Source organism: Palaemon carinicauda, chromosome 5 (genome assembly GCF_036898095.1).
Source record: "Palaemon carinicauda isolate YSFRI2023 chromosome 5, ASM3689809v2, whole genome shotgun sequence".
NCBI classification, from domain to species: Eukaryota; Metazoa; Arthropoda; class Malacostraca; order Decapoda; family Palaemonidae; genus Palaemon; species Palaemon carinicauda.
Genome location: NC_090729.1, coordinates 139,533,604 through 139,550,214, shown reverse-complemented (window position 1 = coordinate 139,550,214; position 16,611 = coordinate 139,533,604). Strand labels below are relative to the sequence as shown.

The following is a 16,611-nucleotide window of genomic DNA, read 5'->3' as shown; positions in this document are numbered from 1 at the left end:
ACCTAAAAATGGCGTTTATTTCCATAAAGTACAACAGGAATTTTCACCTAACTGACACAGGAAAAAACAGCAAAACTACCTAATTGAAATTTGAATAAAGATCGCATGGCATATGAAAAATGAAAAATGCAAGAAAATGGTCAAATCAATTAAATTGTAAATCAATAATCAAATGACTAATCAAACAATGAAAGTAAAAATGGTGACTGAAATAATACCAAAAGTTCTACTCACTACTTTGAACACATTCCTCTCGGGCAATAAAATTTCAAATTTGATAGAGGGGAACGGGAACACAACTTATGTTAATGGACACGCCACGAATGATTAAACCAGACAGTTTGAACATGAATTCCAAGCTAAATGTGCACATCGTCAAATAAAGGCTAGAAAAAAAGGGGGGACAGTTCCTTGGCCAAGGTTGAGCACCGTTAATTTGTACTAACGCTCTTGAGGGTTGATTGTAGACGTTGAAGCATCTTGTAAACTATTAACAACACGGTGCATCTTCAGTTCTGCACAGTCGTGTTTTATCTTCGTATGCCTATCTGCTAAATAATGGTTCAAAGCAAGGCATACTGTTGGTCAGTAACTGGTTGACCAACAGGTAGTTGTACCGACGTCTATGTTAATGACGTCACAGATGAAGAGGCTATATCTACGTCCGTCTTCCACGCTTCCTCGTTTTTAAGTGGGCCGCTCACACACTTCAGCCTCCCGTCGGTGAGCTGGTTCGAACAGGTAGAGTTCTTCTTCTTCAAATTTCTATGAGTACGTGGTTCGGTGAAGGGTGCTTTTTATAAATACAAGGATCATTCTTGAAACTCCAGGGGAAAGTAATTATAAAGAAATCCTACTGTCTGGCCTATAAAAATTAATATAGATACAAAAAAATTAAGTGGCGTTTAGTGATGTTCAATAACACAGAAAACAATCCTAGCTAAACAGACTTATAAATAGATACATGTAAATAGCAATAAGCTAAGATCAATGAGTTACGTAAATTAAAGAGGTACTTAAATACAAACCAATTGTGGTTAAACATCCAAAGCTTCAAGAGCATTTGGAACAGAATGCAACCAAGTGCTGTTTTCTTAAAAATTGTCGACGGTCAGTTGCATCATCAAGCAATGTACTGTGAGCTCACGAAATGAGAGAAAATCATCTACAGAGGAATGAGGTGATGAAAGGTAAAGCATTACAGGGGAATAATGGACATGTTAGCAGCAATGAATATTTAAGGGTATAATAATGAAGGTTACAAAGGAAACAAAAGAAAAAACAGATGCGTAAAACCCAGAAAATAACAAACAAACAAAAATAAAAAATGGAATAACGGGGTTGACTAAAATAAAGCGTGGAAAGAATTTCCACAACGCCGATAGCTTTAGATTGACGTAAATATAAACTTACCCTTAAGTCATATCTCACCTCATGAGATAACTCATTTAGTCATTTCAAGATGTAAAGGTAAAGTTGAAAACAGTTAATAATTTTAACATAAAAATGGCGTTTATTTCCGTAAAGTACAACAGGAATTTTCACCTAACTGACACAGGAAAAAACAGCAAAACTACCTAATTGAAATTTGAATAAAGACCACATGGTATATGAAAAATGAAAAAATGCCAAGAAAATGGTCAAACCAATTAAATTGTAAATCAATAATCAAATGACTAATCAAACAATGAAAGTAAAAATGGTGACTGAAATAATACCAAAAGTTCTACTCACTACTTTGAACACATTCCTCTCGGGCAAAAAATTTCAAACTTGATAGAGGGGAACGGGAACATAACTTATGTTAATGGACACGCCACGAATGATTAAACCAGACAGTTTGAACATAACTTCCTAGCTAAATGTGCACATCGTCAAATAAAGGCTAGAAAAAAAAGGGGGGGACAGTTCCTTGGCCAAGGTTGAGCACCGTTAATTAATTTTAGTACTCACGCTCTTGAGGGTTGATTGTAGACGTAATGGAAGCATCTTGTAAACTGTTAAGAACACGGTGCATCTTCAGTTCTGCACTGACGTGTTTTGTCTTCGTAAGCTTATCTTCTAAATAATGGCTCAAAGCAAGGCATACTGTTGGTCAGTAACTGGTTGACCAACAGGTAGTTGAACCGACGCTTAAGTTAAAACGACGTCTAAGTTGGAGGGGCTATGCCTACGTCCGCCTTCGACGCTTCCTGACTTTTAAGTGGGCCGCTCACACGCTCCTGCCTGCCGCTGCTGAGCTGGTTCAAGCCGGTTGACTGCTTCTTCTTCAAATTTCCATGAGTACGTGGTTCGGTGAAGGGTGCTTTTTATAAATACAAGGATCATTTTTGAAACTCCAGGGAAAGTAATTATAAAGAAATCCTACTATCTGGCTTATAAAAATTAATATACATACAAAAAAAATTAAGTGGCGTTTAGTGATGTTCAATAACACAGGAAACAATCCTAGCTAAATAGACTTATAAATAGGTACTGAGATGTAAATAGCAATAAGCTAAGATCAATGAGTTACGTAAATTAAAGAGGTACTTAAATACAAACCAATTGTGGTTAAACATCCAAAGCTTCAAGAGCATTTGGAACAGAACGCAACCAAGTGCTGTTTTTAAAAATTGTCGACAGTCGGTTACATCGTCAAGCAATGTACTGTGAGCTCAGGAAATGAGATAAAATCATCTACAGAGGAATGAGGTGATGAAAGGTAAAGTATTCCAGGGGAATGATGGACATGTTAGCAGCAATGAATATTTAAGGGTATAATAATGAAGGTTACAAAGGAAACAAAAGAAAAAAGAGATGCGTAAAACCCAGAAAACTACAAACAAAAAATAAAAAAATGGAATAACGGGGGTGACTAAAATAAAGCGTGGAAAGAATTTCCACAGCTGTCATTGTCTTCTCTGGTGAGGAGGTTGCTGGTCTTGGGGTGGCTGTGGCTGTGTTGCAGGTGCTTGCGCTGGTTTGGGCGAGGAGGTGCTCTTCATAGCTGATATTCTTTTCAGTCGCTCTGGGTAGCGCCTTTTCCAGGCATGATGAGTCCTGGATCAGTTGGGGCACTTGGGTTTGGTCTCTTTGCCATCTTTGTGGCCTTGGATGCACACTCCTGTGTCATGGCACATCTGAGGGGTTGTGGCGTGTATTCCTGGATGGGGAAAGTCCCCCATACTCCTAGATCCAGTGAGGATGGCACTGGACCGATGAAAGTGGCTACCAGCTTGCTGACAGGGATATTGTTTTTGTTTCTGCAGCACACCGCCCTGTCGATGTTGCTGCAAGAGGTAGCTATAGTGAGAGGCATGGTAACAGGATATCTGGAGACGATGGCTTTTCTCTGGATCAAGGCAGGGTCGAGCAGTGTCAGGGAAGGGTCATCCTAGAGAGATCTGGCTGTTTCCTGGTCCTTGAGGGAGATAATGAGCTCCCACTTCCGGTTAGATCTAGCTGTGATCCTCATACCAGAATTGGCAGCTATGGCAGCAACGGCAGCTATGGCAGCAACGGCAGCATAGGAGATGGAGCTGTCATTACGTTGGAGCTTGAACTTTGGGAACGGTTTCTTGTCTTCTTTCTTAGGTGCAGGAATGCTGGCGGCGATGGCAGTGGCTTCTTTCAGGAGTTAGGTGAGGCAGATAGTGCAATTGCAATCCGGGGAATGGTCTCCCTGAGGGACTGACTGACTGGGTCTCAGCAGGTTCAGTTTCCATGGCTGTGGAAATCTCTGGCGCTGAGGTTGGAGGTGTAGCTGCTGCTGCAACTGGCTGCAGTGGAGTTGAAGGTGCAAGTGAGGGCTGAGGTGTGGTGTCAGTCCGAGGACTTGTGGCAGGGGATGGCTGGGGTGTTGGAGGTGCTGGAGAAGGGCGCTCTGGGCTCTTCCTTCGTTTGGAAGGGGATACATCCAGCTCCCTGGAAGCTGTTGGGGTCCTGAAGTAATTCAGTCACTTGTCAGATGCAATCTTGCATTCCTTGCAGGTGCATCTCATGGTGTGTGTAGGCAGTGATTTGTCACTGACATCAGTGGTTCTGAGGCCTATTTTACTGAACAGCCTAACTCTGTTCTTTGTATAGGCTTTACATTTGTCGCAGTCACAGGACGGGTCCTTCTGAGTCAATCTATTTATATACAGGAGTGCGGACGGAAAAGAGGTGCCTGGGTCGGGCGAGACGACCTCCGTCGCACAAAGGTCAAGTCTGACCAAGCATGTGTGTTTCTTATGTAACTTTACATACAATGTGTGGAACATCAAATACATGAAATGTCACAATATATACATCAGCTCAAAGGCCGGAAAAATCTACATACATTGGTATATACAAATAGGCCTAATAAGTACGGTTGAGAAATAATAAGTGCAAAACTCGGATTTGGTGAACCGAAATCCGACCGAATTATGTCTTCACAGTAGACCTAATTTTGCTTCCAACAGTATATGGGATGGAAAAAATATACAGTGTAGAAGCTAGGTTATAATCAAAGGTAGAGTAGTGGTATAAATGGAGATGAAGATGCAGAAAACACGGGCAAAACCACGAATTCATGTTCATTAAACGCAAACATATGAACAGCCATACGTGACATGTTATGCACACAGTAAACAAAATCTGTAAAACATTTGATAATTCTATCAAGCGTAAGTTTATTTTCCAACTCTCATCTCTCAATTTATTCTCTCTTAAGTTCTTCTACTTGAAGGGTAACTGCAGTTCCATTAAAACCTGGATTAATCATTTACAATAGCACATCTTATAAGCATTAATTTTTAGAAATATTAATTCTCTTACTCAAATAGTCTTATTTGCATTATTAAACTTGACTCAATAGAGAGAGAGAGAGAGAGAGAGAGAGAGAGAGAGAGAGAGAGAGAGAGAGAGAGAGAGAGAGAGAGAGAGAGAGAGAGAGAGTACTACTGCATCGTATGATGATTTACATTAATATAATCTTGGAATACAAAACCCTGCCTCTCAGTCATTGTCTATAATCTTATTAATTGAATATCGTTCTTTCGTTAGTATGAGAGAGAGAGAGAGAGAGAGAGAGAGAGAGAGAGAGAGAGAGAGAGAGAGAGAGAGAGAGAGAGAGAGAGAGAGAGAGAGAGAGAGCATATCAGGCTGAATCACCAGTACGAAGGGCTTGCCTGCTGGGTGCTGGATACAAGATTGCGCCCTGTTTTTTGAGGTTGGCGCTACTCTTGTTTTATATAGTTGCACTGGTTAGATCACCAAACTTGATTTCAATTAGGCTCCACAAGGCACTAGAAGAGTTGGAAGACCCAAGCCTACATGGCTGGGGACCATGAATCGTGAAGTTAGAGATGATGAAGGGAGAAATATTGACTTAAAAGCTCAAGATAAAGACGATTAGCGAATTCTGACAGACGCTCTTTACGTCAATAGGCGTGGGGCATGATGCTTACATTTACTGTCCAAATAATAACTGTTTAAAACTACAATAAGTGTTTTCAGAAACTTTTCAATTGGAGATTTTGTTAATTGCTCTTAAGTTTTAATGAACTTTATTATGTGTCTTATGAATTATTAACAGTAAACACAGAAGAAATATATGTTTATTTTCGACTCCGATGATTATATCTGTGGACTCCGAGTCAGGGGCCCGGGGTCCAACTCGTCCGAGTCCAGCAAATGACAACTACATGCCCTGCTTCCTCTTAAACTGGCATGTCCGTGAAAGGCCACAGTTACTACGTTTATTGGCCTCTTTTTTTTTTTTTTAATAAGAAATGGTAGCTAACATGAATTATATAGTCTCTATGGTCAGAAATTCAATATGAAAGTACTTAAATCCACATGGACATCCAGATTCCAGAGAAAAGTGTTCTGTCTGAGAAACCTTAGCCATATTAGCTCCGGACAACTCCTGCTCCTGGACGAATGGACGATCTGAGTCATAAGTCATGCACGTAGTGAAATACAGGCCAATAATTTTTAGAGAAATATCTTAAGTGTATGACATGAAATATAGTGGTGTTGATGTTATATATAAAGCTTTTTGTCGACAGTTACGGTGCAAGCTAACGTCTTGGGAAAATCCATAAACTTTTCATCATGATATTAGCCTACATATCTCTTTACGATAAACGTAATGATAACAGCAAAATAATGTGTATTTCTTTAGCTTATTTGTTTATGTTAGCTCTTAACTTTATTTTCTGAAATCAAGGCTGGTAATTAAAAAAAAACTTTCAGATTATGTCTATCTTTTAACCATGAATTTAAAAACCGACTTGTAAGCCCAACTAGATTGGGTATAAAGACTTGAATTGAAAATTTAACTCTCCTGTCTGAGACTCAGGGTATACTTATAACTTCTGGCTCTATATTATACTCAGGTAACGTGTCCCCATCATATTTTACAGATTTGTATCTGTTTCAGTACACCACCAGTCATCACTTTTGAGTAAGATAGATCTAACATCATCAAATTTTCTGCTGTCGCTAACATGTGACTCATTCTCCTTCATTCGTATAATTTAGATTGTAATTTCTAATACAGTTTTATGTTATTATTACGGGCTACACGATTATAATCTAGAACAAAATTGTGTTTTGCTAGTCTATATTTTATTCCATTAGAATGTTTGCGGTACAAAACACAGATTTGTTATTCAATTCACAAACAGGATTTGTTGTTTTTCTGTATTCTGTTTATTGTGGAAGCCTTAACATCATTATATCAACTCGTCATTATCGAAAGAAAAACAAAAACATTTCATATAGCTTTTATTTTGTATATGGAATTATACCGATCTCAAAGCTCAACAATTGACCTTACATTGCGAATTCGTGATACCAGTGCTTTTCGAAACGGTAGATTTCTCAGTGTGATTGCGTGTAAACAGCAATTTATGGGAAATTATGCTACAAATTCATTAGTTTGTTGTTAAGTAATGAATTTTAAATAAAGATAAAAGCTGTATGCTTAAATTTCACGGAGAAAATAAAATTAATTTCTGATGAGTTGGTACGAATAACCACAGAAAATTTCTTCGCCCTTACATGTCTCAGGCCTCATTTTTTTAGATATGAAAATTTTACTTTTTTGAAAAACAACTTTGGAGGCTATATTCAATGATAGTAAGTAATCAACACTTTATTAAAGTTAAATGAAACTTCTATTATTATTATTATTATATTATTATTATTATTATTATTATTATTATTATTATTAATTATAATAATAATATTCATATTCATATTATTAATAATAATAATAATCATATTCATATTATTATTATTATTATTTAGTTTATCATTTATCAAACTGTACAGTCGTTCCGTAGTCGATATATTGGTTCCGAAAGCATCTGACTTGACTAAGTTGAGCTCTATCAAATTGTTTTTGTTTTGTTTGTTTGTCCGGAGCTCACGGCTGTCAGGTAAATTGTTTTATTTAATAACAACTGTTGTACTCATTATTTCAACTCAGACACAACTAATAATGTGACCATTCTTGTTATATTATAAAATTGTTAACCAAAGTAAAGTTTTCTCCCACCTATCCCAGACAAGGCCTGTAACTTTGATCGTCGCGATACTTTTAGGTTTTTGTCTTTATATATTATCTTTATCCTGCTATGTCATATTAGTCTGTTTCAGCCTGTTGTTCAACCTTGTGATATGGTCTTCTCAGGTTGGGCTTGTTTTTATCTCTATTCCTTTTTTATATCCTTCATTGTTGAAGGTTAAGTGCTTCGACTCTGTTCTATAGTGTTCTTCTGTAGCCTAGGGTAAGTTACAAAGGACCAGAAATACTCCATCTTTATATGACAGATTATGGAGCCTTTGTAGTTGGTTTGCACGGATCGAGTTAGGAATTAAAATGTGGGTAAATATTAGGTAAAACAATATTCTTGAAGAAAATGAAAATTGTTCCTAGTTTATTTATAAGTACTATACTTTGAACTGTTCCGATGCAAATAATGGAGGGAAAACTGATATTTGTAGAATTTTAGAGGTTTTGAAATTCCAAAAGTTATTACTGGAAAATCTAATTTTAAAAGGTATGCAAGAACACCCCCATATCCTTACGTACTTTCCAACCAGGGGAAAGACGAATCCTTAGCTGACTTGGTGCCTTTGTATAACGACGGGTCAGGCCTCCCGCGTGCATATAAAATGGAAATCTTCTTTCCATTTTCTAGGCATTTGTAAGTTGTGACCGTCTTACTTCAAAACCCATGTCCATCATTTTGCAAAACCTCTACACGAGAACATCCCTTAACCTAAATTACCTCACCTAACCTTACTTACGATCCATGTCTTTTAATACTTGCCTAACGGTGGCATGTGATCCCCCCCCCCCCATAGACTGCCATATTCCTAGCTAATCCAGCGTTTACTTTGCCACCCTCTTCACTTCCAGCAACGTAACACAATCATATTTGGTAAAGGAAATTGATTTTACAAGTAAGAAAGTTAACACTTGTCCCAACGAACAATATTCACCCCATAATATATTATCATCATCATCTCCTCCGACGCCTATAGACGCAAAGGGCCTTTGTCAGATTTCACCAGTCGTCACTATCTTGAGCTTGTAATTCAATATTTCTCCATTCATCATCTACTTTGCGCTTCATAGTCCTCAACCATGTAGGTCTGGGTCTTCCAACTCTTCTAGGGCCTTGTGGAGCCCAGCTGAACATTCGGTGAACTAACAAATAAATGTAGCTGCACTGCTAACATTTCTTGAAGTCACTGAAGTTGAAATCTTTGGATGGTATCTTCTTTTTTCCATGGAACAACTTTTTTTTGTGTGTGTGGTGGATGGATTGGACTGGCAATTAGCAAAGAAAAAGGAATAGGACGATGGGACGGTCAAAAACTTCCTGAATCTTGGACATCGTGTGTGTAAACACGTTTGACTAATTCAAGAATGCCATCAGTTTACTCCCTGTATCCTTCAAATAGCATTTCTGGATAATGTTCATAGCAAAGTAGTTATCATACAAAGGTTTCTTTGTGCTTCGATGGTATTATTGTGTACACCAGGTTCATCTGGACTCTCAAAATGAACACTATGGTTAATAGTGCAATGTCAAAGAATTTGATTCTCGATTTGTTCCGTAACTGAAATACAAACCACGCTATTTACATGGGGTAATTACTTCGGCGTAGCTGAATGACGAGCCATTAGAATTTTAACGAGGGTTTACTACCCCACCGCTAGGGGTAGCTTGCTCCCCCCCCCCCCCCCCCACACACACACTAGTGAGTGCTTCACTTTGCTTTTGGCTCGGGCAGAGAACAGACCTGTCTGCTCTCTCCCTCGCTTTGACTGCCATTAATCTGTTTTTCCTTTTTCTTCCTCACAGTGTGTTTGAAGTTGGCCTCTACTGTTTATGCGTACGTGCCCTGGACTTCCTGGCCGCCCTTGTGGGACTTTTATGTCGGCGGTTGACACCGATCCCCACACCTTGTGTCCTCATTGTAGGGGCCAACGGTGTGATAGCGGTAACGTATGTATTGAATGTAGGGAGTGGTCTACCTCCCAGTGGAAGAGGTTTGCCCGGCGCCGGAAGAAAAAGTCTAAAAGGGATTTGTTCCGTAACTGAATACAAACCACGCTATTTACATGGCGTTTTTAAATATTAAACTTAGCCGGTGAATATATAATAGCTGACGTCTCCGACGGCTCGACAGATTCCAAAAACTCGCGAGCGATCGCCGTGAAGGTTGCGGGTGTGACCACCAGCGCCGACTATCGGCCAGATACCGCATATACTTGTAAACATCTCTAGTTCTTCTCTGTCGGTCTTGTCGACAAGTTGGTTCCACTCGCTTTATGACCTCGAGTTTTCTACCGAATTGGTGAAGTACTTGGTTTTGGTTTTATTGCTTTCGCCGTGTTGGATTATTCAATACTATCTTCAAAAGAAATGCTTTTGAAAGGAGAGGAAAAGTGTTTTGCCCTTGCTTTTTTTTTTATCTCTGGTTTTTCCATAGAGAAAAGATGGCCGACCCTTCCCTCAGTGTACGGAAGTGTGTTTAAGGCTTTTAGTAATTATTTTATCACGTTATAAATTATTGTTGATATTTATAGATTTTCCTCTATATATTTTATATCTCACCCGCCTTTATTAGGCCTCTTCGATTAGCTTTCCATTTATACTCAACATCAAGATAAATTTTAGGTTTTGTTTATATGCGGCCTTTACTTATTCCTTGTAGGCGGTCCTAACTTGGAAAACGAAGTTAAACAACGTTGAGCCCATTCAACTTTATATTTTTGTTAAGTTTAAATCAATTGCTCTGTAAGAGTTATGAAATGAATATTTTTTAGAAAATATTTTAAGAAATATATTCTTTGAATAGTCTTCGTGCTGTTTTTTCAAAGATGAACTAACGTTTGGCTTATTTATGCTACGCAGTTTGCGCTCTATCGTTACGATAGAGAAAGAGAGAATCACGGTTTCACTTTGCAGAAAGAGTAAATCGATTTTGACGTTTTGTTCATTCTTCTTTCAAACTGAAGTGTTTTAGATACTAATTTAAAGGAACTTGTTAATTTTCAATTTCTTAGTCCTTTCAGTTTTTTTTCCTTGGGTCAAATAACCTGTTTATTGACGAAGGGTGAGTGGGCCATTCTCTTGTGTGTGACAAGAGAGAGAGAGAGAGAGAGAAAGAGAGAACAATCCGATCTTTATTCTCGTCCCAAGTCTCTGTACAAGGAGTTTGGGAGCGAGTAACGTTGTTCTCGATTCAGTTTTTTTACTCTCGTCCCAAGTCTCTGTACGGGGAGAGAGGATAAAACGTTTTAGTTTTTATTTTCGTCCCAAGGCACTGTACGGTGAGAGATTGAAAACGTAGTCCTTAGTGAACTAGTGTTTAGTCTCCTCCCCAGTCACTGATCCTTTTTAACTTTATATTTTTCCGTTTTATTCGATATATATGTACATGTTTATTGATTTTTGCATGTGTTTCATTTTGTACTAATGTGCTTACATTATACAACTCATTTCGCAATTCTAACCTTTTGATGTAAGGGAGAATTGCGTGCTTCAGGTAGAAATCAGTTTTATTCATGCCTAATGTGAAATTATTGAAAAATACGATATCAGTGAAGTAAGTGCAAAAAACATGTTCTGTGTTGCGGAGGGTTCGTTTGTTCGTGCTTGTCGCTCCCCTAGTCCGAGACCTCTTTCAGGCTCCCCTGCACCAGGGAGAAGTAATGTCGTAGGACTTAAGGGGACGAGAGGCTTTAACCAACGTACAGACGTTCCCTCTTTGGTATCGGACGTTTCTCGTCAAGATCGCCCTTACCATAAGACGGGTGAGACTGTGTTCTCCTCGTCATCCGAAGTCTTTTCGCACAAGAAACCTTGGCGCAAGGTTTCTAGACCCTTGAAGCGAAAGTCAGTCCCTTCAGGACAGGTCCAGCGTCCTGGCTGTAGCCATTGGGACAGCTCTGACCCTTTGCAGTCGTCGGAAGACTGTTCGCCTATTAAACGCAAGCGTAACACGGGGTCCGAGGGTCGCGGTAAAGGCAATGTTTTGCCAACACAGACGTTACCGTCGTCTCGGCCCGTTCCGACTCCCGTTGATCCTAAATGGGTTGTCCTGCGGGACATGCAGACTAAGCTTGCCTCCCTTATGGAGGAGTATGACGTTGAGCAGGTTCACGATGATCCTTCGCTTTCGAGTCGCCGTTACGCTGAACGAGACTCTGGCCGTCAGCCGCCCAAACGAATGTTTACTCGTCCGTTTGACGTTGGTGCTGACGTTTTCTTGTACTTTGAAACGTGATGTCAGTAGTTTTTCACGTCAGTCACGTGACATGGATCCTCCCTCGCTGCATTCAGCCGCTGCCGCAGTCTCGTGTTGACGTTCAGCCCGCTGCCGCCGCAGCCCCGACCTGACGTTTGCCGACCGGCTCCGTTGCCTTGACGTGACGTTGAGCGTCAATCACCGCAGTCGGAGGTTGTTTTGCCTGCTTTGTCTATGCAGTCAAGGCAGTTCCGACGTGACGTCGAGCGTCAATCAACTTCAGTTGTTGTTGTTGGTCAGTCACAAGGATTTCAGTCCTTTCAGCAGTGGCGTGACGTCGCTTCCTCTACTGCTACTGCTGCTCCTTTGCTTGTTGACATTGCCTGTCAAGCGTTGCCGCCGCGGCAAGTCTCTCCTTTTCATGAGACTCGGCAATTGTCGGACGAGGTTCCTTCAGATGAGGAAGTTGCTGATCCCCCTCCAACTGATATTCCTTTGGGGACTTTGTCAGACGGAGAGGAGCCTAAAGCTGCTCAGCCCTCTATGGACTTTAAAAAAAAAAAATCATGCTTATTTTTAAGGATCTGTTTCCGGACCATTTTGTAACTGCTGCTCCTCGTTCGCCTCCGTCAGAGTTTACGCTAGGCCTAGCTACTTCGAAGCCGTCGTTTTCTAAGCTAGTGCTCTCTCGCTCTTCTAAGAGAGCTTTACGTTTACTAGGCGACTGGTTGATCACCAGGAGGAGTTTGGGGAAGACAGCCTTTGCTTTCCCTCCTTTTAAACTGGCTTCTAGAGCGAGCGTCTGGTATGACACGGGGTTCTCGGCTTGGGAGTTCCTGCCTCTGCCCAGGGAGACTTCTCAAGCCTCGTAGACTCCATCCCCGTCGCCTGGCCATGAGACGCTCCAAGATTTTATGGTCGGCTTCAGAGCTAGACCATCTCCTGTTAGGAGTTTTTTTCGAGCGTTTGAAGTTTTTATTTTGTTGGATTGGTCCCTGGGAGCCTTAAGTAAGAAGGTCTCTCCAGCTGTCAATGTATTGCTGTACAATTATGTCATGCATGAACAAGGCTATCAGGGATGGCTCCAATGATCTGACAGCCACGTTCACTACAGGAACAAGGCTATCAGGGATGGCTTCAATGATCTGGCAGCCACGTTCACTGCAGGAGTACTTAAGATGTAAGTGCGCTCAATGTGTTCATTGTCAAGACAAAGTTCACGATGAAGACTACCAAATCTGTCTTGGCAGCAGTAAGGGAAGGCGACTGGATGGTCTCTCTCGACCTTCAGGATGCATACTTCCACATCCGATTCATCCAAAACTTTCAACAACATCTGAGGTTTGTGGACGGGAAAGTAATGTACAGTACCAATGTCGAGCACTGTACTTCGGCCTCATTCCTGCTCCTCTTGTTTTTACAAGGCCCTTGCAAAATGTAGCAAGCTTTCTACATTTTTTGAGGATTCAGAGCCTCCCTTTATTTTGACGACTGGCTAATCAGGGGCGTCGTCATTATATCGCTGTCTGGAGAGCCTCTAATGGACATTAGACCTAACCAAGGAGCTAGGTCTCATAGTGAACGTAGAGAAGTCGTAACTTACAGTACCCCATTCCAGACTATTCTTTATTTGGGAATGGAGATACAGTGTCTGATTTTTCGGGCCTTTTCGTCTCCCACAAGAATGGAACAAGCTCTGTTAAAAGTCCTTCACTTGCAAGAGAAAAACAGTTGGTCTGTAAGAGTTTGAACTAGCCTCGTGGGAACTCTTTCATCGCTGGAGTAGTTTATCTCTCTGGGGAGACTCAACTATGCCCTCTCCAATTTCACCTAAACCATTGGAACAAGGAGAAGGGCTTAGAGAGTATCTCTTTCCTAATCTCCAACTCAGTCCTAGACATGTCTGACTTGGTGGGACAGCAACATCAGACTTCGAGAAGGTCTTTCTCTTGCGATCAAGAACCCAAACCATGTGTTTGTATTCAGATGCAATCGGATTTGGGTTAGGGAGCTCCACTGGACAGTCTGGAATGCTCGGGTCTTTGATCCACGGATCAGAAGGAACTCCATTTAAGGCAAGTAACATCTCTCCTTTGGCGAGATTTGTGCAAGGAAAAATGAATGTCTTGGCGGACTGCCTCAGCAGAAGAGGACAAGTCATCTCCATGGAGTGGACGTTGCATAAGACTGTGTGCGAGAACGTATGGATGACATGGGGTCAACCCACCATAGATCTTTTTGCGACTTCACTGACAAAGAGGCTCTCGACTTACTGCTTTCCAGTTCCAGATCCAGAGGCAGCCCACATAGTCGCTTTCCTGCTGGACTGGTCTCACCTGGACGTTTATGCCTTTCCACCTTTCAAGATCCTAAACAAGGTGCTTGCAGAAGTTCACCTCTCACGAAGGGACCAGGTTGACATTGGTTGCTCCACTCTGGCCCGCGAGAGAGTGGTTCACAGAGGTACTTCTATGGCTGGTAGACGTTCCAAGAAGTCTGCCGTTACGGATGGATCTCTTGCGACAGCCTCACGTAAAGAGATTTTATCAAAGCCTCCCCACGCTTCGTCTAACTGCCTTCAGACTATCGAAAGACTCTCTTGAGCTCGAGGGGTTTTTCGAAGGAGGCAGCTAGAGCGATCGCGAGGGCTAGAAGATCCTCTACCATCAGGACCTATCAGTCGAAATGGGAGGTATTTAGACTGGTGCAAGTCCTCCTCTATTTCCTCTTCCAAGTGCCTCTGTAGCGCAGATTGCGGATTTTCTGCCTTATCTGAGAAACGGTCGCTCCCTCTCTGCATCCACCATTAAAGGCTACAGAAGCATGTTAGCTTCTGTTTTCAGGCATAAGGGTTTGGATCTTTCTAATAACAAAGATCTCCAAGACCTGCTTAAGTCTTTCGAGACTTCCAAGGAGCGTCATATTTCGACTCCTGCTTGGAACTTGGACGTGGTCCTACAGTTCCTTATGTCAGACAGGTTTGAACCATTAAATTCAGCCTCCCTGAAGGATCTTACCCTCAAGACACTTTTTTTTGGTGAGCTTGGCTTCGGCTAAAAGGGTTAGTGAGATACATGCTTTTAGCAAGAACATCGGTTTCTCCGCTAATAAAGCAGTATGCGCTCTTCAACTTGGTTTTTTTGGCCAAGAATGAACTTCCGTCTCGTCCTTGGCCTAAATCATTTGAAATCCCCAGTCTTTCTGAGATTGTGGGGAATGAAGTTGAAAGAGTGCTGTGCCCCGTTAGAGCTCTTAAATTTTGTTTATCCAGAACTAAACCGCGACGAGGTTGTTCAGAGGCTTTATGGTGCTCCGTTTAAAAAGCCCTTTTTGCCTATGTCTAAGAATGCGTGGTCTTATTTTATTAGACTTTTGATTCGGGAGGCACACTCTCAATTAAGTGAGAAGGATCATAATTTACTCAAAGTCAAGGCTCATGAAGTTAGAGCGACAGCAACTTCTGTAGCGTTTAAGCAAAATAGACCCATTAAAAGTATTATGGACGCGACCTTTTGGAGAGGCAAGTCGGTTTTCGCTTTATATTACTTGAAAGATGTCCAGACTCTTTATGAGGACTGCTACACACTGGGACCATTCGTAGCAGCGAGTGCAGTAGTGGGTGAAGGCTCTACCACTACATTCCCTTAATCCCAATATCCTTTTAATCTACTCTTGAAATTCTTAATCTTATTTTGGGTTGTACGGGAGACTAAGAAGTCTTTCGCAATCTTGTTGATTTGGCGGGTGGTCAAAATATTGTTTCTTGAGAGCGCCCAGATTAAGGGTATTGATGAGGTCCTGTTATAGGGGTGTTCACCCTGGTTATAGCAAATCCTAGGAGTCTTTCAGCATCCTAAGAGGATCGCTGGGCTTCTTGAGGATAGCGGACTAATGAGGCAGAGTAATAATCAGAGTCTGCTTCCTTACCAGGTACCTATACTTAAGTCTGTTTTTTGAATAATTGTCAAAAACTCTTGAGCATATACGCCTTTATTGTATTAATACTGGTCTCTACCCACCACCATGGGTGTGAATCAGCTATTATATATTCACCGGCTAAGTTTAATATTTAAAAATGATATTTTGATTATAAAATAAATTTTTGAATATACTTACCCGGTGAATATATAAATTAAAGGCCCTCCCTTCCTCCCCGATAGAGACCTAGGGGACTGAGAAGAACTGGAGATGTTTACAAGTATATGCGGTATCTGGCCGATAGTCGGCGCTGGTGGTCACACCCGCAACCTTCACGGCGATCGCTCGCGAGTTTTTGGAATCTGTCGAGCCGTCGGAGACGTCAGCTATTATATATTCACCGGGTAAGTATATTCAAAAATTTATTTTATAATCAAAATATCATAATTACTTTGGTGACAGCCGTTGACGAGCCATAAAGTTTTAATGAGAGTTTCCTACCCCACCGCTAGTTAGCGGGGGGTAGGGAGGGTTAGCTAGCTACCCCTCCCCCCTCACACACACCGGTGATTGATTCACTTTACTTTTGGCTCGGAGAGACAACAGACCTGTCGGCGCTCTCCTCTCTTTTGACAGCCATAATTTTTGTCTGCTTTTTCTTTCAGTGTTTGTGTGTGAAGTTAGCCTCTACTCTCCTTATGCGCACTTGCCCTGGACTTCCCGGCCGCCCTTGTGGGACCTTTATGTCGGCCGTGGAAACGGATACTCACTCCTTATGCCCCTAGTGTAGGGGCTAACGGTGTGATAGTTTTAATTTGTGCATTGAGTGTAGGGAGTGGTCTACCTCCCAGTGGGAGAGGTTTGCCCGGCGACGTAAGAAGAAGGCTAAAAGGGATACAGTGAACCCTCGTTTATCGCGGTAGATAGGTTCCAGACCCGACCGCGATAGGTGAAAATCCGCGAAGTAGT

At 41.4% G+C, this 16,611-nt stretch overlaps 1 protein-coding gene across 2 annotated transcripts in view; it reads left to right on the top strand.

The window, feature by feature from the left end:
• The first annotated feature begins 6,810 nt into the window (after positions 1-6,810).
• The window catches only part of LOC137641510 (uncharacterized), a 380,155-nt gene continuing 370,354 nt past the window's right edge, over positions 6,811-16,611 (top strand). The window contains exon 1 of one of the 2 annotated variants that reach the window (XM_068374129.1): positions 6,811-7,092. The gene's annotated coding sequence lies outside the window, so the exon portion shown is untranslated. Of the gene's footprint in view, positions 7,093-7,284; positions 7,395-16,611 lie in introns of those variants that run through there. The other variant, XM_068374128.1, reaches the window with a different exon arrangement.